This window comes from Pelodiscus sinensis, chromosome 1 (assembly GCF_052426305.1).
Source record: "Pelodiscus sinensis isolate ZL-2025 chromosome 1, ASM5242630v1, whole genome shotgun sequence".
Classification (NCBI taxonomy): Eukaryota; Metazoa; Chordata; order Testudines; family Trionychidae; genus Pelodiscus; species Pelodiscus sinensis.
This window is the reverse complement of record NC_143052.1, coordinates 31,605,805-31,633,754: the sequence shown is the minus strand read 5'-3', so window position 1 is coordinate 31,633,754 and position 27,950 is coordinate 31,605,805.

Genomic DNA, 27,950 nt, shown 5'->3' with positions numbered 1-27,950 from the left:
AATACTGGAATGTTGGTACATTGGAGAGAGTTCTGAGAGGAGCCACAAGAAAGGCTAATGGGTTAGAAAACATGCCTTGTTGTGACAAACAGAAGGTTTGGGGGTGACTTTATTACAATATATAAGTTCCTACATGATGAACAAATATTTGATGAAGCGTTCTTCAATCTAGCAGAGAAAGGTGTAACATGCCAATGGCAGGAAGTAGAAGCTAGTCAAATTCAGACTGAACAAACAAAAGTATGCTTTTTACAATGAGACAAATTAACCATTAGAACAAGTATCCAAAGGATCATGGTTGAGTCTTCATCACTGACCATTTTTAAATTAGAATTGGATTTTTTTTCTAGAAAAATATTATCTAATAATTATTTTGAGGTTGTTCCATGGCCTAGAATACAAACGAGCGCAGACTAGATGATCACCATGGTCCCACCAAGCCTTGGAATCTATAAATATTTTATTATTTTCTGAAATGATAAAAAAATGTATTGATATTAAGGCAACTTGAACTTGGTATCTGAACTGTTATCAGAAAACAGTTGTTGGCTGGCCAAGCACAGAAAGGCCTTTAACCTCTGAGGACACTCTGCCAACGGAACTGCTAAAGACAATTAGAGGCATGGTCAAAACTAAGTGACCCATGAAATACAAAAATGTACAGGAATTCAGAGGATTCACTCCTTGTATTTCAAAGGCCTGTGTATTTCCTGGCTATATCCAGAGGCACAAGTATTAAAACACAAAGGGGCGGGGGGGGGGGGGGAGGTCTACTCTGGAATTATTTCTGACACATAAAGCATCAGAAGAAAACAAGATCAAACAGATATAGGTAAGTATGTGAAATTTTACCTGAAGGGCACATCTATACAGCAGAGCTAAAGTGGAATTAAGCTATGCGACTTCAGCTATGTCAATTGCATAGCTTAAGTCAAAATAGCTTAACCCGGCTTTAGGTACTGTCTACCCAGCAGGAAGTCGAAGGAAGAACACTCTTCCTTCGACCTCCCTTACTCCCTGCGAAATGAGGGTTACCATGAGTTGGAGTAAGAAGGCTTGTAGTGTAGACACACTCTTTGTTATTTTGGAATAACCTCAGTTATTACAAAATAACGCTGCTGTGTAGACCTACCCTAAGTGACCTATCTTTTTTAACTCTAATCCATACAACATGTGATATCTTATACTAAGCAGAACAACTTCTAAACTAGCAAGGTAATTAAGCACTGAAATAAATTGTCTAGGAAGGTTGTAAAAGTTCCATCATTGGAGATTTTTAGTGCAGGAGACTGGACTAGATGACTTCTTGAGGTCCCCTCGAATGCTACAACTCTATGGCTGTGTCTACATTGGCACCCTTTTCCGGAAAAGGGATGCTAATGAGACAAGTCAGAATTGCAAATGCCGCGGGGGATTTAAATATCCCCCACGGCATTTGCATGAACATGGCTGCTGCTTTTTTCCGGCTCGGGGCTTTGCCGGAGAAAAGCGCCAGTCTAGACGGGATCTTTCGGAAAATAAAGCCTTTTCCAGAAGATCCCTTATTCCTGATTTTAAGATATTTAAATCCCCGGTGGCATTTGCAATTCTGACATGTCTCATTAGCATCCCTTTTCCGGAAAAGGGTGCCAATGTAGACACAGCCTACGATTCTATATGCTCTAGTTCTCAAATCTTACTTTTTCCTTAATAGCCATTTTCTGTTAAATATATATTTTTGCAATCCTGTCAGATTGTATCAGTTGATTTTACAGGTCCACAACTCTCTACTGAAGATTCCATTACACATACTAAGTGCTCCTAAAGGACTCAAGAGTGCCAGCTCGGGGACTGAAATCAGCTATAAAACAGATTGAGTGGGACCTCAGTGGAACAAGTCTGCAGGCGTGCTGCTATCTTCAACACTCTCCGATATGATTTGAATATTACTTGATTCGGTCATTGGCCTCGCATCTGGGACTACCAACACAGATTGCAATTTTCATGTCAGATTTTGTGATGGGGATACCTTTTGGTGAGAGCACCAGCACTTTTCACATGTGCAACTAAGGAACCATCACATAGTAATTTCAATGAAGGCTGGATACGACTCAGTCACCTGGACATGAATGGCTCCACATTCCATTATCAATGCTCTGTCACTCACTGCTGCCCATTCTTGGGTTTTTTTCACTTTTAATTGTCTGTCCAATGTCACTTCTAAATCAACAATACCCCTGGAAATCTGATTTGTTTGCATGCAAAAATCACACCACTCAGGCTATGTCTAGACCGCAGTGCTTTTCCAGGATACTGGAGGTATCCCAGAAAAGCAATGCCGCATCCAAGGAATGCATCCACTTTTTCAGAAAATTTTTCGAAAAAGTGGATGCACTCCTTTTCCATCCCTGTAAACCTCATTTTATGAGGAAGAAGGGATGTGACAAAACAGGATTTTTTTCCAAAATTTGGCACAATGTAGACAGTAAAGAGGAAAAATTTGCAGTATGCAAATTGTGTTTCTTTTTCCAACTTACCTCTGCTGTGTAGATTTAGCCTCAGTCTTAGTAAAACTTATTGTTTGACTCCCACTGTTTACAGTCCTTCCATTTGCCATTTCTTATTACTTCTCTAGTAGCTGGCAAGGTTTGGCATGTTTCTCTTTGTTAGATCTAGAAAATGCTACTACTGATTTGCTAGCTATTCCATCAGTACGTTTTCTAGACCTTTATTGCTATAGGTGGTATGAAACTGGTAGCTCCTTACAGGAAATTTCCTGCTGACACACAGGGACTTCTGAACTAGCAATTATATCTGATTGTTCCAGCTCTAGCTGAGCTCTCTTCTCCTTCTTAGTACTAAGTGTTCCAGCATCATTGGTAGTAAACATCTTTAAAACTACCTGCATTTGCTTGAAGAGTCCTTGTAATGTTCCTTTTTATTGTTTTCGTCTCAGTGTCTGCCAACAGGCATTGGCTCATATGTCAGAGAAGATTAAGGGGTTCACATTTTTCCCCGGGAAGCAGTTAACATCAGTTCTCAGGCTTATGTAATGGCGTTGCTGCTCACCATTAATGTGCCTCCTTGCAAGCAGGTATGGAAATGTAGCTCTCACTGCATCAAGTGTGTCTGAGTGATCATTCTGCGACAGTTTCTTCTGGTCAACGTGGCCTCTGGAGTTACAAAGTCCAACAGGACAACAGTCCAAATGACATCTCCAGACGGAACTCAGCCCCGGCGCAGGGCTCTGTGCCATTATGCCAGTGGCTGGCAGGGGAGACTCTATATCAGGCCCAACCTCTAAACCAGGTTCCAGACCAAGGACCCTACAACCAGCAATTTCCATCTTTGCTACTATTTCTCTGGGCTCCTTCCTACCCAGCCTCTTTATATTCTCTGCCTGTTTCTAGCTTTACCTCTGTAATTTACTCTACTCTCTATGGCTACTTCATGCCCTCCCAACCATTTGCCAGACTCTTTACCCCAAGGCAATATCTCAGGGCTTATTCTCCCCCACGACATCCTCCTTGACCTTGACAGGGAGCAGGCTTGAGGCCAAGCTGCAACATCTACACTGCAAGTTTACAGCGCTGGTGCCTGAACCAGATGACACGGGCCAGCTGTAGGTGTTTCATTGCAGTGTACATATACTTTCAGGTCTCGCTAACCCTGTCTGAGCTGGTGTGGGGTGCACATCCCATCACAACTAGTCCTAAGTATTAAAGTCTCTAGTACGGTGCAGCTGCTTTGTCCTTCTCTGTTGACACAATGACCCTAATATGGCTTACTCTCTGTTTCCTCCACGGGATGGCCAGAGGAAAAATGGGGGTTTGGAAGACCCTTTCTCACACTGATCATTGGTTTTGGTTTTGGATCCTGGTACCCTGTTGCTACCCGGCATCCAGTAGAAGAACCTGAGGACTGCTCGGTCTCAGTGAATGGTAACCTGTCTGGTACGGAACAGTGTCAAGATCGGAGGAGTGTAAAAGTAAATTTTAAACCACTTTCCATCTCCTTTCAAGGCCCTCATGCACTTCAGCTATAGCTGTGCTTACTTGCCCAGGCATTGCTTCTGATTACACAGAGATTCCCTGGGAACTTCTGCTTTAGCTAAACTGAATATGGGCAAACATAATGTATGTGCTTTCCTGTGAGTGTAAATGGAGCTTGAGCGCTGTTGGGGACACTTGACAATTTCAGTACATGGGAAAGTTCAAATCCTGTTTAGCGTCTGTCTGTCTTTCTTTTCACTTCCCCCTCATGGGGATATGTACATGCCATCTCCTCCACCTCCTCCCTATAGCAAGGTGCCAAAATGTCTCTCTTGAGATCACTAAATCTTCCAATCACTTGCCAAGAGTTGTCAGAAAACATCCCCATCTGAATTGCTATTCTGTTAATTCACCTTTACTGGACAAGCAGGGCATGTTGGCATCTGGCCAATCTATCATCTACCATCCGTTTTTCTTGGATCTGCCAGTAGAGTGTATTTCTCGAGGGGCATTCTCACTAAAAGGCAGCTGTTAGGAGACCCTCCAATCATGTAAGAATTTAGACTTAAGGTTTGCTCCAAGGAGTCTGAATGGGATTCCAAATGTCTGCTTTGCAGTTTTCCACCTTTACCTCTGCTCCCACATGAGGTAGCAGCAGTGGCACCGTTCATGGAAGATGGCCATGCTGACTGGCTCTAATGGCTTCAATATAGAAGGGGAGTCAGTCAAAGGCTGGCAGCTGAACCCTCTATAAAATTTTGATCAACATTTAATTTTTTTTATTACTAAAGACCATCTCCCCTCTCATATGACAAAGCCTGAGCTGGTTTTGTGCTGCTCTCTATGGCTCAGTCTACCTTACAGCCACAGCTTCTGATTTTACTCGTTTGCCCGGGAGCAAAGCCGCCCAGGCAGCGGGACTCCCGCCGCCTGGGCGGCTTTGCTCCTGTCCCCCTGGTCTGCTGGGGGGGTCCAGCAAAGCCGCTGGACCCCCCCAGCAGACCAGGGGGACAGGAGCAAAGCCGCCCAGGCGGCGGCTTTGCTCGGGTGTCCCTGGTCTGCTGGGGAGGTCCAGTGGCTTTGCTGGACCCCCACCCCCCTCGCAGACCAGGGAGACCGGGAGCAAAGCCTTGGAGCACGCCCGCAGCGGGACAGCCCGGGTGCGCCTGGGCTGTCCCGTTGCAGGCGTGCTCCAAGGCTTTGCTCCCCGTCTTCCTGCAGACCAAATAAGCCATTTCAAAATAAATCCCACCAACTTTTGTGCGGCACCCTCGGTGGCCATGGAGGAGTGGCTAGGAGGAGAACACAGGGGGGAAGGAGCAGCAGCAGGAGTGGCCACCAGGTGGTCAAGGGTGGTGGTGAAAGCTACACACATGATCCGGCCCTGCTGCAGCAGCTCCTGCCAAGAGTTGTGGTGTAGCTCCAGGTCTGCCTCCAGTTTTCAGTCCTGCTGGTCCAGGGAGCACTGCAGGATATGTAGGCAGGTGATATGCTCCCACTGCAGGTCACCCTGAGCTCCCCTGCACCTGTGGGTCAAACGGCATTGGGAAGATGGTGTGGGAGATGTGGCTCGCACCCCACTCGCAGCTGGTCCAGCTGTGGAGAACAAAGAGAAGGGCAGTCATCCCAGGAGAGATTGTGCATGAAGCTGAGCCCTCATCTCTGAGCTGACACTGCAAGATCTCGAGTCAGATGAAGGCGATGTGCTTCCAGCAAGGCCATCTGAGGCCTGGACAATGGGCCCTTTCCTTCAGGGACACAGATGTCCGGAGGTAGGAGGGGAGAGCCCCATTACTCCCATGCCCCAGGGACAAGCAGGCATGGGAATGTGCAGGCCAGGCCAGGAGCCTGCAGGAAGGAGAGGAAGGCGACGGGGCAACTCGGCTTCTCTCCATGCTGTGCACACTCTGGGTCCAGCAGTGGTGGCGTCCCATACAGAGCGAGGACTCCTATCCTTGGCCACTTGGAGGAGAGGGGGGCAGTGTGTTGGGGGAGGTGCATGTGAGCAACAGACACTGCTTGCCAGGGAGGGTGCTCCTGGGGTCCCCTCCACTTCCTTCCCCTCCCAGCAGGCTCCCTGGGAGGGGCTCGGTGTCCTCCGCCTTGCCACGCTGTCCCCTGGAGAGGATGCTCCCGCAAGAGTGCAGGCTTACCCATGGGCTGTGTGCAGCACGGCTCGGGGTGTGTGTGTATGTGTGTGTGTGTGTGTGTGTGTGTGTGTGTGTGTGTGTGTGTGTGCGCGCGCGTCCATGTCCCCAAGCTCCCTATAGTGGTGGCTTGTGGTGAGAGGATGTCCCACCCCGCTGTCAGGAGTAAGGTACCCTGTGTGCCAGAGCACAAGGGTCCTCTATAGCAGCCTCCTGGGGATGTGTGCCCCAGACTGGCACTCCACATGCACCCACGTGTACATGCTGCTGCATGATCCCCAGGCCAAGAAGGCCAAGTGAGGAGCACACAGCTGCTCCTCGTCACCACCACCTCCACCTGTACATGTCTAGGGCAAGTAATGGCACTCACCTGACGGGCCTTCCAGCCGTAGATGTCAGTGTTCCTGTGTCTGGGGCTGAGAGCCTGGAGGTTTGCCTCCACACCCCTCCACTCAGGCCGTGTCCAGACTCAGGGTTTTTTTCGGGAAAAGTAGCCTTTTCCCGAAAAAACTTCCCCTGCGTCCAGACTCAAGCCGCATTCTTTCGAAATTATTTCGAAAGAACACGGCTTTTCTTTCGATGGCGGTAAACCTCAATTTACGAGGAAGAACACCTTCTTTCGAAAGTTCCTCTTTCGAAAGAAGGCGTTCTTCAATGTAAAGAGGCCGTCTTCGAAAGAGAGCATCCAGACTCGCTGGGTGCTCTCTTTCGAAAAAGCGGATTTCTCTTTCGAAAGTTCTGCCTGCAGTCCAGACGCGATCTTTTGAAAGAGGCTCTTTCGAAAGATGCTTTCGAAAGAGCCTTTTTCGAAAGAAGCCCGCAGTCTAGACATAGCCTCAGTGAAGTCCAGGATCTCCGCACCAGACCAGGAAGGTGCAGGTCTCTTTCTTCCTGAGAGCTGTCTTCCTGCTTTGCTATAGCTGTGGAGGGCTCAGTGGGAACCTGGGGGTGGTTCATGGCAGCAGGGACAGCTATGAAGGCTGCTTCAATGTGGCACAAGGATGAAATGCTCTGCTGTGTGCCACAAGCCCTTTCCCCTGTGACTGCAGCTTTAAGAGCTGACAGGGAAGGGGAACTATAGAGTTCTGATGAGCGTGGCCATAGTGGCCAGCAGGACACCTGCGGGAAGCCCTGGAGGCCACTTATTTCGAAAAGACTCCAACTGCACTGTCTACACATGCCCTATTTCGAAATAGCTATTTCAAAATAGGTGTTATTCCTCATGGAATGAGGGTTACAGATTTCAGAATAAGGCGTCCGTTATTTTGATATTATTTTGGAATAACGGGCTTGCTGTGTAGATGCTCACTTTGTTATTTCAAAATCACACTGCTGTGTAGACGTGCCCTATGTGAAAGGGCACCTTCTTTGCTACATAAATATCTGTTCCTCTCAGCCTCCTTAGCTTCAAACCACAATGAACTGTCTCCCTTGATGCAAAGATTTTAAAAAGTAACTTTAAAAAAAACAGCACATTTTTGAAGCTGTGGAGTATTTGCATGCTGTTGTAGTCGTTACCCTCCCCCTGGGTGGGTTGTTTTACTCGCCTTCAACAACTTGTTTAAATTGGGTAATACTGACTAAGTACATTTCTCCAAAACGCTACAGTTGCAATGAGGCAATTTATCAAATGAGCAGGATTCAAAACTGCAAGACCCTGATTTTCATAGTCATTTGCAGCGTCAGAAGCTGCTAATGGCCCATAAAATTTAGCAACTTCTCCATAAGCTGTTGGTTAATGAAAAATTGGTTAAATTGTTCACAGATCAGTTGACACAAAGCCCTCTGATTCATTGTAAGCATTGTCTGGCAAAAGTTACATTAACTGGATGCAAGAAGCAAAGAATACTGTACACACATTGTTTTGCTAGAATCTGGCTTTTCTACATAGACACAGAACTACGCATGCCCCCCAAAACAAAGATGTCTCAGGAGCACTGCCAGTGTATAACAGTAAACTACTAAACAGACTTTCGCATCACATATATGCTTTCAAGCATCTCGGAGACATAGCCATACAAAGCTGTCTGTAACCCTATTGCTAGCCACTTGTAGTCTTCCAGCAACAGAAGTTAAAATCCTCAGCTAGCAAGACAGTCATAGATGTAGAGTATCAACAGTCTGCTCCATTTGCAACAGCTTTGACTGGGAAGGCTGTCTACCCTGCTCACTTGGAATACTTTCAGCTTCTTTAGCCAGTGCTCAAAGGCTGGTTTCGAGTGGCTGATGCCACTGGTAGGATTAAATTTGGGTTGCAAGATAGCAACCGAGGTCAATATGGAGAGGCAATTTTATTTGCTGACAAGTATGTAGACACAGTAGTGAATCTGTATCCTGATGTTTAACTGAAAACATACAGCAGGGCTGAATTTTCCCTCTAGTAGGGTGTCACCGAGTGTCCCCAAGTCTCGGGAGGTCACCCCAAGTTCGGGCGCCCTCCCTATCTTATTACCGACCATCTGCTCGCGGTCCTAACTGTAGGCGCTGCCGGCCCGTGCTCCGATGGGCCTGAGGGGGCCGGGAAGGGGGCTCGGGCCATCCCCCACTCTGAGCCCCGACCCAGGGCCCTAAGACAGGGACGGTAGTCCCTGGATAGTGGAGGGGGACAAGTTCCCCAAACCCTCCACTCGCGGGGTCCGCAGCCCTGCCCTGGGTCTCTTCTTCCCGGCTCAGCCCCGGGGGATTCCCCAGCTGGGGACTAGGCTTACCCCCGGTCTCTGCCTCCGCCGAGAGTTCCCGCTTCTGGGTTCCTCTGGGTTCTTCTGCCCTTGTGAGGAGCTGTCCGTCTCCTCGTTCCTCCTCTTCCCCGGGCTGGGGCTCTCATCCTTTTGAACTCCCCGCCGGAGCCGAGGGGTGGATCCGCCCCCGACGCCTGCGACCCCGCCCTCCTGAGCGTCCTCCCCGACGCTCCCCATGACGTCATCCGGCCGCGCCGGAGCGTCCTTGCAGCCGCTTATCCCTTTTCCCTCTGCTCAGCCTCCCGGGTCCCTCTCAGCCGGACTTCCCCCGATCGCCCGCTTCCCCGGCCGGCCAGTCTCTGTCTCGGACCCCGGCCCCGTGCGGGGCGTTGCGGGAGCGGCACCTGCTTCGCCCCCCCCCCCCCCCGGTTCCTAACTCAGTGCGGGGGAGCGCGGATGCGACGCTTGCCCCGTCACATCCCTCCCCCCTGAAACTCCTTTCCATCCCTACCTCCCTTCCGGTCCCCCCTTCCGGTACCCGCGACAAACAGTCGGCATTCCCGTTTGCTGTGCCCAACCTGTGTTTTACTTCGAATTTATATGGTTGTAAGCTCAGGTACCACCGGAGTATGCGGGGGTTCGTATCCTTCATCCCCTGGATCCACCGGAGGGGTGGGTGGTCGGTCACCAACGTGAACTCGGACCCTAGGAGGAAATATCGTAGAGAGTCAACAGCCCCTTTAAGGGCCAAGGATTCCTTTTCTATGGTGGCATAACCCTTTTCTTGGGGGAATAGCTTATGACTTAGGTACAACACGAGATGTTCCGCCCCCTCCTCCTCTTGGGCCAGCACCGCCCCTAACCCTAGCTCTGAAGCGTCCGTTTGCAGGATGAAAGGCTTATTAAAATCGGGTTGGATCAATACCGGGGCGTGGGTGAGCTCGCCTTTCAGTTTCTCAAAGGCTTGGTTACACTGCTCTGTCCATTTCACGTTCTGGGGCTGTCCCTTCCTGGTGAGGTCTGTTAGGGGTGCTGCTGTTGTCGCAAAGTTGGCTACAAACCGTCGGTAGTACCCGGCGAGCCCTAAAAACTGGCGGACCTGCTTCTTCGTCGTTGGGATTGGGTACTCCCGTACTGCCTGGATCTTACTTAGCAGGGGTTTAAGTTGACCTCTCCCCACCGTATATCCCAAATACGAGACCTCCCTCTCTCCGAAGTGGCACTTCCTCGGGTTGGCCGTCAGGTTTGCCCACCTGAGAGCCTCCAACACTGCCGTGACTTGCTCGAGGTGTTGTTCCCACGACCTACTAAAAATGACGATATCGTCTATGTACGCGACTGCGTACTCGTAGTGATCCCGCAATATATGGTCCATTAGCCTCTGGAAGGTGGCGGCTGCCCCGTGTAAGCCGAACAGCATGTTTATGAATTGGTACAGCCCGAAAGGCGTGGCAAACGTCGTTTTCTTTTGTGTCTCGAGGGACAGGGGAATCTGCCAGTACCCCTTTGTCAGATCTATCGTTGACAGATATTGGGCCTTCCCCACTCGGTTGAGTAGCTCGTCTACGCGAGGCATGGGATATGCGTCGAACCCGGAGATGGCATTTACTTTTCGGAAGTCTATACAGAACCTGGTTGTTCCGTCTGGTTTTGGGACTAGTACTATTGGGCTCCGCCACTCGCTGCGGGATTCCTGAATCACCCCCCATTCCAGCATAGCTTGCAGCTCCCTCTTTACAGTGTCCCACATCTTTCGGGGTACAGGCCGCAGATGGTCCCGCACTATCTTCCCTGCCTCGGTTGCTATCTCGTGGTACACTTCCCGTGTCTGTCCCGGGCGACTGGTTAAGGTTTCCTGGAACTGTTGCAGTACCGCTTTCACCTGGTCTCGTTGGGTCTGCGACAACCCCTCCCCGATCTGGGCCTGGCCTACGGCTACCTCGGGCTCGCCCCAGGGCCCGAACTCGATATCCTGGGGCTGAGGGTCAATTAAAAACGCTTCCCGAGGGTTCCACCTTTTTAGTAGGTTTATATGGTAGATCTGTGTCTCTTTTCGGTTACTGTTAATTAATATTTCGTAGTCCACCGGCCCGACCTGTCTCACTACTTTGAAGGGCCCTTGCCACCTAGCCATCAGCTTGGAGTCTCCCTTCGGGAGCAGAAGTAGAACCGAGTCGCCCGGTGTGAACGCTCTTACCTGGGCCTTCTGGTTGTAGTGGGCTTGTTGCCGCTCCTGGGCCTTTTTTAGGTTTTCTTGGGCCCACTCCGCCAGCCCACGGAGGTTCTTTCTCAGTTTGCCCACGTACTGGGCTACTCCCAAGGTTGGCGTTCTCTGCTCCTCCCAGCCTTCCTTTACTAGGTCGAGGATCCCCCACGGTTGTCGCCCATACAGCAGCTCGAAGAGCGAGAAGCCTAGCGATGCCTGGGGGACTTCGCGTACTGCGAACATCAGGGCCGGTAATAACTGGTCCCAGTCCTGCGGGTCTTCCTTGACAAATTTGCGTAACATCTCTTTCAAGGTGCGGTTAAACCTCTCCACGAGTCCATCCGTCTGGGGGTGGTACACGGACGTCCGTAGTTTCCGTACCTGCAGGACTTTACACAATTCCGTCATTATTCTTGATGTTAGGTTCGTCCCCTGGTCGGTCAGCAACTCTTTGGGGAGGCCTACTTGTGAAAAAAGTCTCATCAATTCTTCCGCTATCACCCCCGCGGTTGCTCGTCTCAACGGGAGGGCCTCAGGGAATCGGGTTGCGTAATCTATGATTACCAGTATATACACGTAACCCCTGCTCGACTTCTCCAGGGGTCCTACTAGGTCCAGCGCGATGCGCTCAAAGGGTGTTCCCACGATAGGGAGGGGCATGAGGGGGGCTGGGGGTACCCTTGTGGTCGATGTCTGTTGGCACTGGGGGCACGAGGCGCAGTAATTTCTTATGTCCTGATACACCCCTGGCCAGTAGAACCTCTGAAGTACCCGGTGCTGCGTCTTTTCTGCCCCAAGGTGTCCGGCCCAGGTGTGGTCGTGGGCAAGTTCCAGCACCTTCCCGCGATAGGGCTTTGGTACGAGCAGCTGGCGCCGTTCCTCCATCCCCCTCTCCGGGGGTGTGACCCGAAATAGGTGGTCTCCCTGGACCTCGAACCGAGAGCCCTGCCCTCCTTAGCCTTCGCCCCCGGTCTCCCCTACCTGGGTCCAGGCATGCTGCAAGGTCGGGTCTTCCCTCTGTAGCGCGAGGAAGTCGCCCTCCTCTGGGTGTAGACGGAGCGTCTGCGACCAAGCGTCGTTCGAGGTCTCTTCTCCAGGCATCGGGTCGCTCACCTCCTCACCATGGGCTGCGAACCTAGGGCTTCTGCACCTCCCCCCTCCTATGTCCCGGGGTTTCTGCCCCCAGCTGCTCAGTAAGTGCTCTAGGCCGGGCCAATCTCGGCCTAGTAGCGCCGGATACGCCAGGCGATGGGCTAACGCGACCGTACATAAGCTCCTTATCCTCCCGTCATCAATCTCCACCTTGGCTGTCACATAGGGGTGGATATCCCCATGGACGCACTTCATATATACCTTGGGCCTACGGGGCACCCGCGGCCCCACGAGGCTGGCCCTTACTATCGTCTGCCCGCACCCCGAGTCCAGCACCGCCCTCACCCGGTGTCCGTTAACTCTTATGTCATGCATCATCTGCTGCCGCCCCTGCTCGCCCCCGGTTACCTTTCGCGCCGGGCCTTGCCCGAAGTTACAGTCCATGAGAGGGCAGTCCTTCTTAAAGTGCCCTTCCTGTCCGCATTGGTAGCAGGCTCCTTTTGCTCCCCCTTCGGGTCGTGGCTCTTTCTCGGGGGTCTGGGTTGGCCCGTCAGGGTCGGCGCCTCGCCCTTCCGGGCGGTTCCATTGGGGTGCCAGTCCACACCCTATAATCTGACCCGTTGTGGCCCGGTTCCCCTGGGTTCCTGTAGGCTTACTCCCGCCTCTCATGGAGGTGGTGCCCTCTGCAGGGGGGTCCCGCGTCGTGCTCCGGGAACGGGGGGCCTCGCTTCCTTCCGCGGCGAGGAAGCGTTCCATCAGGGTGATGGCCTCCTCTAGGGTCTCCGGAAGGTGTTGTCTCACCCATCGCTGCCCTTCTGTGGGGAGGATTTTCACATACTGCTCGAGGATCACCATTTCTGCTACCTGAGCTCCTGATTTGTTCTCCGGCTCCAGCCAATGCATCCCGGCCTCCCTCATTCTCTGGGCTGTACCGGGACCGTTCCCCTGGGCTGTACCGGGACTCCCGGAACCACTGGCGGTGGGATTCGGGGGACACCCCCAGCTGGTCCAAGATGGCCTCCTTTACCTTGTAATAACAGAGGGCATCCCTGGCCGACATACCCCGGTAAGCCAGTTGCGCCGCTCCCGACAGGTAAGGGGCTAACAGAGTTGCCCAGTGTTCCTGGGGCCATTTTGCTGCTATCGCCACTCGCTCGAAGGTCACTAAGAAGGCCTCTGGGTCGTCCTCGGGTCCCAACTTTGTTAGCCTAATGGGAAGCTGACGGCCCACTGCCTCCTCGTCAGCCCCTACTGGTGGTGCCCCACTACTGGCCACACTGGTCGCGGCCTGTTGCTCCCATAGTTTATCTAAGAACTGCTGCAACGCTTGCGTCTGCTGCTGTCGCCATTGCTTCTGGTTGTCCACCAGCCAGTCCACTACTTTGTTTAAATCCATTTCTCCTGGGGAAATTAGCGAATTGCCATACCAACAAACAAACAAAAGCAAAAACAAGAAAAAAAAAGGAGGGGGGCTCCCCACTCCGTGCCCTCCTGTTCCCCCCCTTTTTTTTTCCGTGCCCCCCTAACCGGGGCTCAGGTCATGCCCACATTCTCCACCACGTGTCACCGAGTGTCCCCAAGTCTCGGGAGGTCACCCCAAGTTCGGGCGCCCTCCCTATCTTATTGCCGACCGTCTGCTCGTGGTCCTAACTGTAGGTGCTGCTGGCCCGTGCTCCGAAGGGCCCGAGCCCCCTTCCCGGCCCCCTCGGGCCCATCGGAGCACGGGCCGGCAGTGCCTACAGTTAGGACCGCGAGCAGACGGTCGGTAATAAGATAGGGAGGGCGCCCGAACTTGGGGTGACCTCCCGAGACTTGGGGACACTCGGTGACATAGGGCTACAGAGAAGCTGAAAGTTTCCTTTGTTTTGGTGAGATGGGGGCAGAGAAGCAGAATTTATATTGATTCCAGGGGAGCAAATGCTTTACTCCCCTCCCAGCTCTCTTCTTCCGCTCACACTGACTGCTGATTTTAGGTCTGCTGGTGGAGCACAAGCACTTTCCCCCACCTCCAATACCTATGCTGGGTGCAGTATAAGGTGAGCAGGGCTTTCCACAGCAGCTGAGACGTCAGCACCAATTAACTCCACTCAACACCATGACATTTTGAGATGCCCTAAGCACCCATGTTGACATTTACGATGCAGCGAGATTTAGCATGCCTGGCACCAGTGGCCTATATGATATGATCCATCCATTTTATGAGTACTGGATGTTCTCACACTGATAATGATTTTACCGCTACCTACTTTCAGTCACCTCTCCACAGCCACAGAAAATGCATAGACATAGCAGAAATCCCTGGTGTGGACTGTCCTGGGCAGGTTACTGCAGCTGAAGCTGCAGCTGACTCCCTAAGGTTACTGCTGACTAGTGTTCACCCTTACAAGGGAAGCTGTGTGGCTCAGATGACAGTCTCTCCGCTGCAGGCACTGTACACAGCACTGATTCTATCTCCAAATCAGTCCTACATTTCATGCTTTGCTGCTGCTGCTGCTGCTGAGGAGTTGCCCCCTCATCCCGCACACCTGCAACCTTCCTCTGTCTGACTGAGAGCACACAGTGACAGGCCTGGCTAACTTTCTGCTTCTGCAGTTGGGAGGAGAAGCAGTGGCAAAGGAAAGAATTCCCTCCTTCCTACTCAAAAGCACCTTCCGGCCCTGAGAGATTTAGCAGCTGTTCTGATTAAGGCTGTTCAGTAGCAACCTTTAAGGGCCTCTCCCACCTGCTCCCTGCAATCCCTGTGTTCTCAGCAAGAGCAGCTCTAATTAAAAATTCTCTCCTGCTGTGGCATATCCTCTCCCACCTTTCCAACAGTCAGCAGTTTGCAGACAGCTCCCTAGGGGTTGTTCTTCGGGAGGCAGCTCCCATACAGCAGGAAATCTAATCAGGCTGAATTTCTGGGACTGAAAACCCCCAAGAGCTCTTGCATGGAGAGCACTTTCCAAGAGCAGCCCCTGCTCCCCTCCAGCACTAGCTAGTGTTCAAGAGTTTCTTTTTCCCATCCCCAGCACCTTGTGTCCTAGACCTTTGCAGCTGCTGGCAACCCAATAAGATGTACCTACACTCAAACTGTAGAGTAATGCTTAAACTGCCAAAACCTTTCTAAGTCCAATTTACAGCCTGACTTGGCATAAGCAAGACTATTTCCAGGCAGTCAGTGTGTTAGAGCAAAGCTCCATTCCTAGTCAATTGTGCAGCACTGTTCTTCAGAGAGACTATTCCCCTGGCTCTCTCTTCCCTGAAGCTGACTTTAGGGGTAGTCAGCTGTCCACAGCATCCAAATGTAGGATGGAAATCAGGCAGAGGAATAAAATTTCCTTTGCTAACAAAATAATGTTTTTCTGTCCTTCTTGATAACCTTCCCCTCCCACACCTATTTTGAAAGGAAACTGCAGAACATCCAGAATCCATAGATCATGGGCCAGCGACTCAAGTGCAGATAAATGAGAGCAGATGGTCTCAACACTGACACCTCATGAACATCTCGCCGGTGTAGAGGTCCCGCCTCCACTGAAGCTAATGGACCCCTCTCAGGTGACCAGCCAAGAAATAAACTCTCCTCCCCTGTGCGCACATTTTTGTTACACCCTCAGCTGAGCAAAGAGAAGCCCCGTGCTCTATGAAAATTCCATCTGCTTGGGGTGCACCAAGTCCTATGGGAACCCCACCCATCCACTGACAACTGAAAACTAGCTCATTGCAGGGTTGTTCATTGAATACAGCCTATTTGTCCTAGGCTGTGGGCCTAATGTGGACATTTACTCTGCACCCCCTTCAAACTGGCATTCAGAAAAAACCATGCATCAGCATGTCAAAAAGAGCCATTAATGCGCTTCCCTTCCCTTACTGAGCATCAGTTTTCATTTTGCTTTACTAATAAAATTCTTAGACCAGCACAAAGATAGCCTGGCACAGCTTTATCCAGTCTGAAAAAAAGGCCAGGGTAGAAAATCATCTGAAGTGAATCTTAGCTGCTAAGTATTACATAGCCTGTGAGCTAACTACTCAATATTGTTGTGTTACTCATACCGGCAGGTAGGCATATATATAGTTATCACTTTTCTCAGGTGATATTCCCTCAATGCTGGTCTCCCCAAAAAGTTTTTGTCTTTGTTCAATTTAACAGTTCAACTTTCACAAACACTGTGGCACTGTGGATCTCATGTTACTGGCATACATGTCTTGGAGGTATCCATCCCCATAGTACCTAGGCACCATTACATAAAGTTAAAGCTGCATCAAGTCCCTCACTAAAAGGAAGTGAAGTCTCAGCCACCAAGTCCCCTGCCCCTTAGAGAAATGTAGTAAAAACTAAAAACCTAGTTGAGTAAAGGTACAAAGGCAGCTAGGGCATTTTTCCTTCTGAGAGTGAATGTGTTCTTTGCCCCCATTGTCAAAGCATGCATGCCTTTTGCTCCCAGAGATCTCTGGCACTCAGCACATGTATACATCAGTATTCATGACCATCAGGAGGAGCACAAGAAAATCCCTGATCTCTGCTTATGAAGTGGATGAGCACAAATGGGGGTCTTAATATACTGCTAGTTCATGTATAATGGGCATCAATAATACTAGTAACCAGTTAGAAAAACAAGGAGTGATTGTTCCTGTCTTTACCAACCAAGGGACTGCCCATTCAAACATGCCCACTGCATGCCTAAAGTAGCCTGGGGTGGTTTCCCATGTTTTGCAGTTCAAACAGTTTATACTCAGATATTATCATCTAAAAAAGTAACCCTTTAAAACAGGATCCACTGTATTCACAACTTCAACCACCATTGCAGGGCTACAAAACTGTGCCACTAGCACCACTCACTGGTAAAGCCAAGGACAGAGCAATTTAACAACTCGTTTTACAAGCTTCACACACACAGTGCACTGCACACAAATCTCAGCACTAACATTTTTATTTAATAAAAACAAAACTGCAGAACATTATTCCCTTTCCCCGGCTTAAAAAAAAGTCTCTGTATATTAGCAGCTGAAGAGCTTCCAGTGACAAGTGTTTCCTGCAGTAAATGGTTTGGATTTCTGCAGCAATACGGTTAGGCTTGTTCTGTGATGTTCCTGGGTGTGGCCAGCACTGTTTTCAATTCGATTTCTATTCAGAAACACACAGCTCAAGGCCCTGATTCTGAAGTTTTGGGGTGTGCAGAACTGGGTCCTGCTATGTCTAATGTGGGTACACACTGATGCATGCACCAAGGTCATGGGCAGAAAACCATGTGCATCCAGGCTCGTCTTTTCTTAATGGTGAAAAAGCACCTAATTCTAGAAGATTCTCCTCCCCCAAAATACTCCTTTGCAGTGGATGAAATGACAGCTGGTCCCTTTGGCTCCATTTATGGAGGGCTTGCTTTCAAAGTCATTCGTGTTCCTTTAATAATGGGCAGTGGGTGACATACGATAGCTCTTGATTTTTAACTGAGGGTTGGTTTTGGGTTTGGTTTTTCTTTAACAGACATAAAAGCAGGAGGCAGCTTTGAGAATATTCGTGATTTGTACAGGAAATTACAAGCATCCATCAGAGGCAATTTGTTGTATTCAATTTACATGGCACCTCAGCTACACTTTATTACATTTCGGTGTTTGCCTTCCAAATACATTCTATCCGGCATTGTGTTGTTTAGACTATTCCATTTAAAACAATGACCAGGAATATAGACAGGGAAAAGCCAAAGGTACCAAGCCTTTCCACTAGGATGGAAACCACAATAGCTTTCTAAGCTTTCAGGAAGCAGATGCCCTCTATCATATTTCTGGTCCAAGGTTTGTAGTGGCAGTTATTTACCATTCAAAGGCTGGCCATGACTCTTCAGAAAGCTTTGTTCTTGCTCACCATCCAAGGTCTTTTTTCACCACATAAGTTCTATTTATTTCATTCCACAAATGGAGGGAGCTTTTAGGTGCATGATCTCCACTGAATAGGAATAACTCACATTTTATAGCCCAGCCTATTGAAAGTTCATCTTGAAAAGGAAGATGCATAAATTAGATACACTGGCAGTCCCCTCACATTTTTAATTAGACTTTGCTGAGTACCTACAGTCTTTGTGATCTTTAGCATTCCTAGCTTGTTGTACTTTATTTACATATTTCTTGGACATGAATGTAATTGCTAATTAACACCATGGATTTTGCTCCAGCTATTTCGAGATGGCACGTACTGAAAATCTTCAGACGTGTTTGCCAGATGTCTGCTGAATTTAAATTATGCATCTAATCAGATTGCAGAACCTGAGGCCTTTGGTGGGGGGGGGGGGTGCAAGAAGACACACCAGAGGCTTCGACAGGGTGCTAATTCAGCTTTCAGGAGGTTTGAGAGAGGGAGCAAATGAAACATGCTTACAGAATGAAAGCACTCAGAAAATGGTTCTGTCAGGAATTTTAAAAAGAGAGTGTGCCTGTAGGGAAACACTTTTGACAGCGTGCTGTCAAAGGCACATCCCCACCAGGGTGGTCTGCTGGCTAGAGCTGAATTGAATGGCTCATGTTGGGATTTCAAGAGGCTCAGGCAAATGCATGCCTTCTTAAAAAGAAAGAGAAGGGAAGCTTCTATAGCTTAATAGAAGAATAGATATTCATAGATTGAACATGAGCCCCAGGGCTTGAATGGTGAACATTTAATGAGAAACCCTATTAAATAAGAGGAACTCCTCTTATCTGTGTCATTTCCCTACATTAAACTCACTGATTATTTTAAGAAAGGAACCAGTCTCTCCATTTCCCAACTTTATCCTGATTGGTTTGGCCAGTATGAAGAACCTTACCACCTACCAACTCATGTTTGTTAGCATTTCCACTCCACAAACAAGTTGCTGGATACGGAGCAAAGCAAAACTCAGGTGTTGTATTTCTTCTTGTATTTTCTATGTAAGCAGGGTCTGAACAAGCTCTCCCCGGACATCTTGTGATGCATCGGGGAAAAGGCTTCAGGAACAGATGGGAGGTGCTTAGATGTGTTTCCTAGGTGTGTAGCATGATGAAGCTGCTTTGCCAAAATGATTCATTCTGGTTGGTTTGGGGTTACAGTGCACTCTAGTATTTGAAGGTGGGAGTAGTGAAATATTGTTCTCCTTATTGTATTATTAAAGGGCAGGAAATCTGTGCTGAGCATGGCCTATTGAGGGGCACTCTAAACTCAGCCTCTTTTTGTAAGCAGGGAGTAGGGATACCAAATCTTAGGCTGCATCTAGATTGGCATGATTTTCCGGAAATGCTTTTAACGGAAAAGTTTTCCGTTAAAAGCATTTTTGGAACAGAGCGTCTAGATTGGCACCGACAATTTTCTGCAAAAGCACTTTTTGCGGAAAAACGTCTGTGCCAATCTAGACGCACTTTTCCACAAAAAAAACCCGATCGCCATTTTCGCGATCGGGGCTTTTTTGCGGAAAACAAATCTGAGCTGTCTACACTGGCCCTTTTGCACAAAAGCTTTGCGCAAAAGGGACTTTTGCCTGAACGGGAGCAGAATAGTATTTCTGCAAGAAGCACTGATTTCTTACAGTAGGAAGTCAGTGCTTTTGCGGAAATTCAAGCGGCCAGTGTAGACAGCTGGCAAGTTTTTCCAGAAAAGTGGCTGATTTTCTGGAAATCCTGGCCAGTCTAGACACAGCCTTAGAGTGGGTAGAGGCAGGTGTTTCCACCTGGGTGTGCAGACTCTGCCTCAAGTGTTCTAGGTGTTCCTGCATTAATAATGAGTGATTGCTAGCCCCAGCACAAGTACCCTTGAACATTATGGTACACAGGAAAATGGGAGAACATAAATAGTGGTCACACAGATGACAAATCCTGTTCAAACCACTTATCTAACTTTGCTCTTAAAACATGGGTTTGTCAATGGGGAGCATCCCAAATCAGTGTCAGTGGCTCACAATAAATCTGCCTTTCCTCTTGGCGAGTGAGAGGAAAATCCCACGTAGACTTGAGAGGGGATCAACAGCCATGGGAAAAGGGGTCTTGGTGTGGAAAAGATTGAGAACCAATCCTCTAAAGCAGGGATTCCCAAACTCTTTGACACGGAGACTAGTAAATCCATTCATGAACTTTTGGAGGACCGGTAACATTCATTTGCATATTTGCATATTCATTAATCAAATGATGAATATTCAAAAAAGTTGTTTCTGGTCCTCCCAAAGCCCCCAGTGCCAGTGTTAGCAAAGCTTTTGATACAGTCACCCACAATATTCTTGCCAGCAAGTTAAGGAATATGGATTGGAAAATGTAGTGTAAGAAAGAAAGCTGGTTAGACCAGGGTTTCCCAAACTTTTTACTTTAGTTGGAACCCTTTTTTTTCCATACTGTTTTTTGCAGCCCAAAAATATAAACACATAAAAAACAAACTGAGAAAATACCAGACATATAACATGTCTGGTATTTTCTCATTAGGTAAGTTTTGTTATTACTAAATGTATCAGTTTGTAGTTTTGAACTGCCTGGCTGGTAAATGTGCTCAGACTGCATGAAGGTGTACCAGCCAGACAGCTCGCAACTACTCAAGGGAGTGTGGGAGGAGGCGGGGGGCACAATAGAATCCCCGGGCTGGACTCACTTGTGCTTTGTGGGGGGAGAATGGGGGAAGGGGGGCAGCGCCCCGAGATATACATATGGCCGGGTCGCTCCCCGCTGGCCGATTCGCTCTCTCCGCTGCGCCTCCGGCCAGCCCCACTTCCCCCAATCCTCCCCCGGACAGCCAGTTCTCCGCTGCTTCTCCTCCCAATCTCCCTTGGACAGTCCCGCTGCCCACGTCCAGCCCTGTTTCCGGCGGCCGCTTCTACCCTCCCCTATCTTCCCCGGCCAGCTCCCTGCCCCCGACCTCGTGCCCCCCAGCAGCCCTGCTTCCACCAGCCCCCCAGTCTCTCACGGACAGTCCTGATGCCCCAGGCAAGCCCTGCTTCCAGCGGCCGCTTCTCCCCTACTGTTCCTCCCAATCTCCCCCAGCCAGCCCCCTGCCCAGCTCTGCTTCCGCCGGCTGACCCGATTCCCCCGTCCAGTGCTGCTTCTGATGGCCGGCTCTCCCCTCCTCCTTCTTCTCCTGCTCCCCCCCAACCTCCCCTAGCTACGCATCTGCCGGGAGCCGGAAGATCCAGCTGCAGACTCCACCCAGGCCAGCCAAGGGCTTGGGAGACCTGGCACCCCACAGGCACTCCGGGAGCCCGGAACACCCGGCAACCACCCTGAGGCCCGATACTTTTTTCCTGCGGCCCGGTACCGGGCCGTGGCCCATAGTTTGGGAAATGCTGCTCTAAAGTAAGCACCTAACAGATTGTGCATGTTGTGCAAATCATAGAGAATAATGGAATAAATCTTCCTCCCTACAGGGCATGATGCTCAGGAAAAATGTTAGGCTGGAAACAAATGGACATCTTAGACTGGTGTGGAAATGCTGCAAATAGACATCTTAGACTTGTGTGGAAATGCTGCAAATGGACATCTTAGACTTGTGTGGAAATCTCTCTCTCAACACACACACACTCACAGAGAGAGAAAGAAAGAGAGAGAGAAAGAGAGAGAGGCATAAATGATCTACACCTAATTTTTGTATATATAATCATTTGGAATTATTATATCACTTTAAATAGCCAGAACAAAACTATAGGATAGATAGAAACTTAGGCCTGCCATTGGTTCTGTAAATACCCATGTTTTGTATGGATTGAATCAGAGCTCTGTTTTATCCAAATGTTCAATGGGACGGGATCTAGCATGGGACGCCAGTTCTAAGCCATTAATTCCTGTGGCCTTTCTGGGAGAGAGCTGAACAACAGATTGTGATATTAGATCTTCAGTAAGGTAACATATTGCACAGGATGGGAGGGGAGTTTTTGGAGAAAGGTGGTAGAAATGGTACTGTTTCCTTCAAATTATAGAAGATTTATAAGTAGAGACCATTGAGGCCACCATTTCTACTTGGTTTCCTGTGGACTAGATAGCAATGGGAGAAGGAAGACAAGACGAGTCTTCCCATTCCCCAAAAGTGGTTGAATTAAGAAATGGTGGACAGGAAGGCCCTCTCTTGGATTTACTGAAACTCTATTTTTGTCTGGAGCATAGGTAGTATGTGACAGGCCTATTAAATATCAGTATCTTATATTGGACTAGATTCCCAGAACAATGTCACTGCAAGAGCGTTCTTTACCACTGGGAAAGGAGTTTTTATATTGCAAGGCTTTCCACCAATTCCAAATAATTCATTCTGCCTCACTCTGAAACACCTTTAAATCTTGATTTGAGGGTTTCAGTAACTCAGCCAAAGGTTCTGGGCCTATTACAGTTGGGGTAAGTGAAGTTCCATAGTCTGCAATGTGCTAGAGATTATATTAGTTGTTCATGGTGGTCCCCTCTGATCTCAAAGTCTATGGGCATGTCTACACTAGGAAATTATTTTGAAGTAACTAAAATTTGAAATAATAAATCCCGAAATAACTATTTTGAAATAAGCTTATTCCCCGAGGAAAGCAGATGTACAGATTTCAAAATAACCAATTCGCTATTTTGAAATAAAGGGCTTGGTGGTGTGGATGCTCTACGTATAATTTTGAAATAAGTGGGATTATTTTGAAATAACTCCCTAGTGTAGACCAGGACTATGAGTATATAATCCATAGCTATAGTTTTGCTATAACTTCATTGTAAGCATCACCACACATTGAAACCTTATGAAAGTGATGCATGGTGAATTTAGAAATACACAACACCCACTATTACAAGTCATGTTGGAAACAGATCATAACCCTTGAGTTAATACAATACACAAATACAAGGAAGTGCCCTGGCACAGCCAAATCATTAAATAATCATCATCAACCTCTCTTCTTGGGAAGAAAATGGCACAGAAAATCGGAATGCCTATTTTTCTTAATACAGTAAGTACAGTTATCATGATCAGGGCCGGTCCTAACCAATTGGTGGCCCCGGCCAAGCAAAAAAAAAGGGTCGGGGAGTTTAGGAGGTTGGGACAAAATGCGTTCACGGCCCCCCGCCACTAAGACCAGCTCTGTCAGCGGCCACTTCAAAATGGCAGTCCCGGGTGACTGCCCAGCTCACCTGCCCCTAAGGCTGTCTCTGATCATGATTAACAGGAGAGGAAAGATTGCCTGAGACCATCAAATAAAATGTGACCTGAACGGTTATTCTCAAAGGAACGAGTTGTATGTTTTAGGGCTATTCTGGTGAACAGGCTGTAGCTGTAGGCAGGAGCCTAGCCATCAGTACCATGACAGTCAGAAAGCCCACTCTCCATTCACGACAATCAGAATTTGCACAGTTTCCTTTAGAGATGCTGGACTGTGTCTCTCTCTTTTTTTTTTTCCTTAAAAAAAGCAGACAAAGTCAGTGGTACAGGGTCAAACTGCTTCCAGCATAGATATGGTAGAAAAGCAAATGCATAGTTCTGAGTAGTCTCATTTCTCTCGCCTTTATTTGCTTAAGAGGGTTTCACATTATTACACGAATAGTGTTTTGAAATATACAAGATTTCCCTCAGGAGGGACGGTGGGGAGTGTTCTCCCCTCCAGGACTGGAAATGAGCAGACCTTCTGTGCTCAACAGGAACCTGCTTAAGATCTGTTTTACAGCAGAAAGAAACACTATCAATCATCCTGTAAGGGTGAGAGGTTTGACCAGTTCTCAGAGGGATGTGTTTAAAGTTTGCTGTAAATGGATTAATTTAAACCTTTGGCGGCCAATATGTACTGACTACTGACTAAAAAACAGATATCTGTTGTGTAACAACTACTAAGTACGAAGGATTTATGGGCTATGCAAATATGATCCAGAGCAGCAACCAGAATGTGTTGCTTAATTGCTTTTATTCTCCACTCAATATTATTCATATCTGAGGCTGGTTTCTTTAATTGGCATGAAGCCTCCCCATCCACAATTATTTTGCAGCACTGATTCCCTACTGAAGGCGCATTTCCCCTCTATAGCATCTCCTTGATCACTTGTTGTAACTTAAGTACACTTTTAAAATAAGTATGGAGGCAGCAGGGGAATTATTCTGTGACTGAAACAACAAATCCTCACACAAGTGGATATGTATTTCTCCCCAAGAGATGAACAAATCTTCAAGGAGCTTTTTTGTTAGTGGCACAGGGAGGGGGAGTGCAGTTGTAGCTATGGGGGCTCAGTGATGGATTTAGATACTACTGTAAATGCCTTAAGCATCCGAGGTAGCTCCAGTAGGTGGTTCCAAGAGAGGGAATGCATTTACTGTCTCAAATAAAGCTATATGGTCAGATAAGTTAGTGCCTTGTTCATGTAACCGTGTGCCAGAATTGCTGGGGAGGTATTTAAAATTACTTTAGATTTCAGTGGAGAAAAGAATATCTGGATGTGTAGCCTGTGGAAATAAAATGTGTGTCACATCTGGAAGCCTAGTCCTCAACTACAGTGAAAAAAATAAAAAAGAACCCCCCAAAATAAACAGAGCAGCCTGTCTATTGGTCTAATTTGACACTTTTTTTACTCATTGTACTGGGAACAATCAATGCAACCCTACATAGATTCTTCTGAAGGGTCTTTGAAATATGAAGTCATGCAGCAATTGCTTCAGAGTCCCAGTCAGAAATCCCCAGGTTGCCCTGGGAGCCATCCATGTACCCTTCTTTAAGGGCCTGAACTTTAGGAAATAAGCCACAAAGTTGTTACTTTAAACAACATAGTTAGCAAACAGTGAATTCCCTGCTCCAGTCTCTTTGTCTTTGTCCATTATTATCACACCATGAGAAAGGCGAAAGTTTTCTAGCTATCAATCACTTTTCTCTGAGCTTGTCGACAGAGAGCTTTTTGTACAGTAACACTACTAAATAGGATACTGGGTGACAGGAACTTAACGATTGCCTAGTTAGAAAAGAAGGTTGAGCTTGTGGTTAAACAATGGGATAGGAAGTCAAACATCTTGGATTATAGTCTCAGATTTGTTACAAAGTACATGTGTGACTACTATGGATAAATTTTAGCAGTCTCTTTGTGCCTCGTTTTTATCATCTGTGAAATGGGAGTGATTCCATTTACACCCCTGGGTTTCTGAGCTGCTTCATTCATTCATGTGTGAGTTCTTCAAGTTCTACAAAAATGGAAGATTCTGTATTCATTATTATTATTATTTTAATGGGAGGTTTGCTGCAACGTAGAAGCAACCAGCACACTGTAAGACTATCACTCAGGCTATTTCCCCTTCTGATGTTACCCCCTTCCCTTCCATGGAAAAACTTTGCCACCCTGACAGAGTGATCCCATAATGGCAGCTCCTTTTCAGGGGCAGCAGATTTGGAACGTGCTGAACTATGTGGAATATTGTAATGACTATGGGTGCTCCCGTGCCTTTAGCATGATGCATGACCCAGTGTGGTTTTTTCCCCCCTCTAGGACATCATGGGACAGGTAGGCAACAAGAATAGTTTACAATATGTTTAACTGATAGAAATGTTATTATAATTATTCAAAGGCCAATGGAGAGATCAGACAGTCTTAAAATGAGTCACACACAAATGTGTTACCATTCCAACTCCTAAATCCTTTGCCCTAGCTTCCATGGGCATTTTGGCTGAGGAAGGGCTATAGGATTTGGGCTTCCTTGCATCAGTTATTAACTTCATGTTAGTGCCCTTTAGCATTTTGTGTACATTATAAAATTTTCTGTGCATGTGCCCAGTGCATGATCATACTTCACAAAGCTATGATGGTTGTGAACAACAAGAAGGGAGAGGAAGTATTTGGGATGGTACATGGAGATATTAGTAGGAATGAAATGAAAAAAAATTATATTAAGGATGTGAAAATTCAGATAGACTTAGGAAGAACTTCCTGATAGTGAAATCTATTAGATTGTGGGATCATCTCTCAAGGGGAGAGATCCTTTTCTTGGTGGAAGACAAGTAATTGCAAGGATCAGTGCCTGTTTACACAGCCACTTACTGTTTTTTCCCTTCGCACATGTTGTGAAGCAGTATACTTACAAACTGTAGAGGTGCAATTTAAGAAATACATTTGAGAATCTTGCCCTCTAGTGCATATATCATCTACTTACTGAATGATGTACTTAGACATTTTTTTATTTGCTGCTTTAGACAGCTTTAAAGAGAGAAAAATATTTGCCCTTTAAGATCATGGAATGAGAACAGGTTAGAAGGGCCAAGAAGCTCTGAGAGAACATAATAATGACTAACAAGCTTGCCAAACTCTCATAAAACTATTAGAGAGTGTAGGGGGCATATGAGTGGATCGGAAGTCCTTTCTTCTCCTTGCTAATGAAATAAAAGGCTGCATCCAGCACATCTGCTTAGCACAGTCCTCAGAAACATGACTATAATTCTAAGACGAACCATGTCTATCCACAGCTAGTACAGAATGTACAACACAAAAGGAGACTCCAGCTAGACTGAATGCCTTTTAATGTTTGCTGGCCATGCAGAAGTTTATACAAAAAAGCTATGGGGCTGACCTATTTTGGTGTAACTCAGATCCTATGTTGTGTGTAAATAAACCATCGTCATCATCAATTTAGAAATGAGGAAATGTTTCATTATCACCACTCAGGTTCAAGGTGAGTAATCATCTTGGTGTAGATGAAACGCCAACCCTGCGTTGGGAAAATTTACATGAAACTTATGGGCTCTGTTCATCTGGAACATGGTTTACTGATATTATTTCTGCACAGTAGGAGACTGTACAATCTTTCTAAACAGCAGTTTGGTCTTTGCTTAACAACCAACGTTAATGTAGTAAAGATATACAGCAAATAAGTAGAAATATGTATCAGAGCAGTAGAAAAGAAATTGCTCAATTCCCTCTCTCAGAATTTATTTCCAACATTTATAGCAAACTAAATAATAAAGTAAGTAAATCCCTACACTTCAGACTCAGTATAAATGCAGCACTAATCTGATTGTGGAAATAATTCTTCTCCGGTGGAATGTAACATGCTGACTGAGATATAAAAACAGAACATACCAGGGAAACAGAAACGTAGCCCATCAAGACTTACATCTGTGATACAGATTAACTGTACTTAAGGTGCATAATACCTAAAACTGTGCAGACCTTGTGAGCAAGCACTGCAGCTTGTTTGTATAGGAAATATCACACCGTGAGTCATAGGCAAAGTGCCTGATTCTGCATTAGGACTAATGACTATGAAGGGTTAACTACAACGACTATCCCTGAATGGTTATTATGTACTCTGGCATTCTGATGTCTTCCAAACAGTCCAAATAAAAGTAACACTGCTGGAGAAAAATTACTCATTGAGGCTTCTGTTGTGATAGACTATAACTGTGCAAAACCCAGCAGGGTTTGTTTGGAGAGTTCATTTGAACCTTTCCTTTGATTTTGTTTTTGTATGATTCACTTTTTCTAACTGCTGCTTTGAGCAAATCCCATAATTCAACCCAAACTACCCAAATTAACCTGGTTTGAATAAAAACCATATGAAACTGTGAACTATGGCAGTAAAAACCTGAAGTAAGTCACTGATGTCAATACAATTTATTTAAAATCTGTCCAAATGACTTTGCACCATAAGTCTAGAAGTCTTTCACTCAAAACAGTTGCTAAGGCATGTGGGTAATTTATTTAATTCTTAATTCCTATACTGGGATGTTATGCCTGTATTAATCAGTGATTTTTTTTTTTAACAAAATGACTTTGCAGTTAATTTCAGTAGCTATGGAGATCGGGGGCAGAGGGGGGAAACCACCTGGCAATAGGCTAGGAATTACTATAATAATATGGTATGAATTAACCAAAGTTTAGATATAGTTATTAACACTTGATGGGCTATATGCTTACTTGCTAAACTGCTTTTGGGGGAATTAAAAAAACACTGTATTTTCAGTTACCCCAGCAGAGCCAG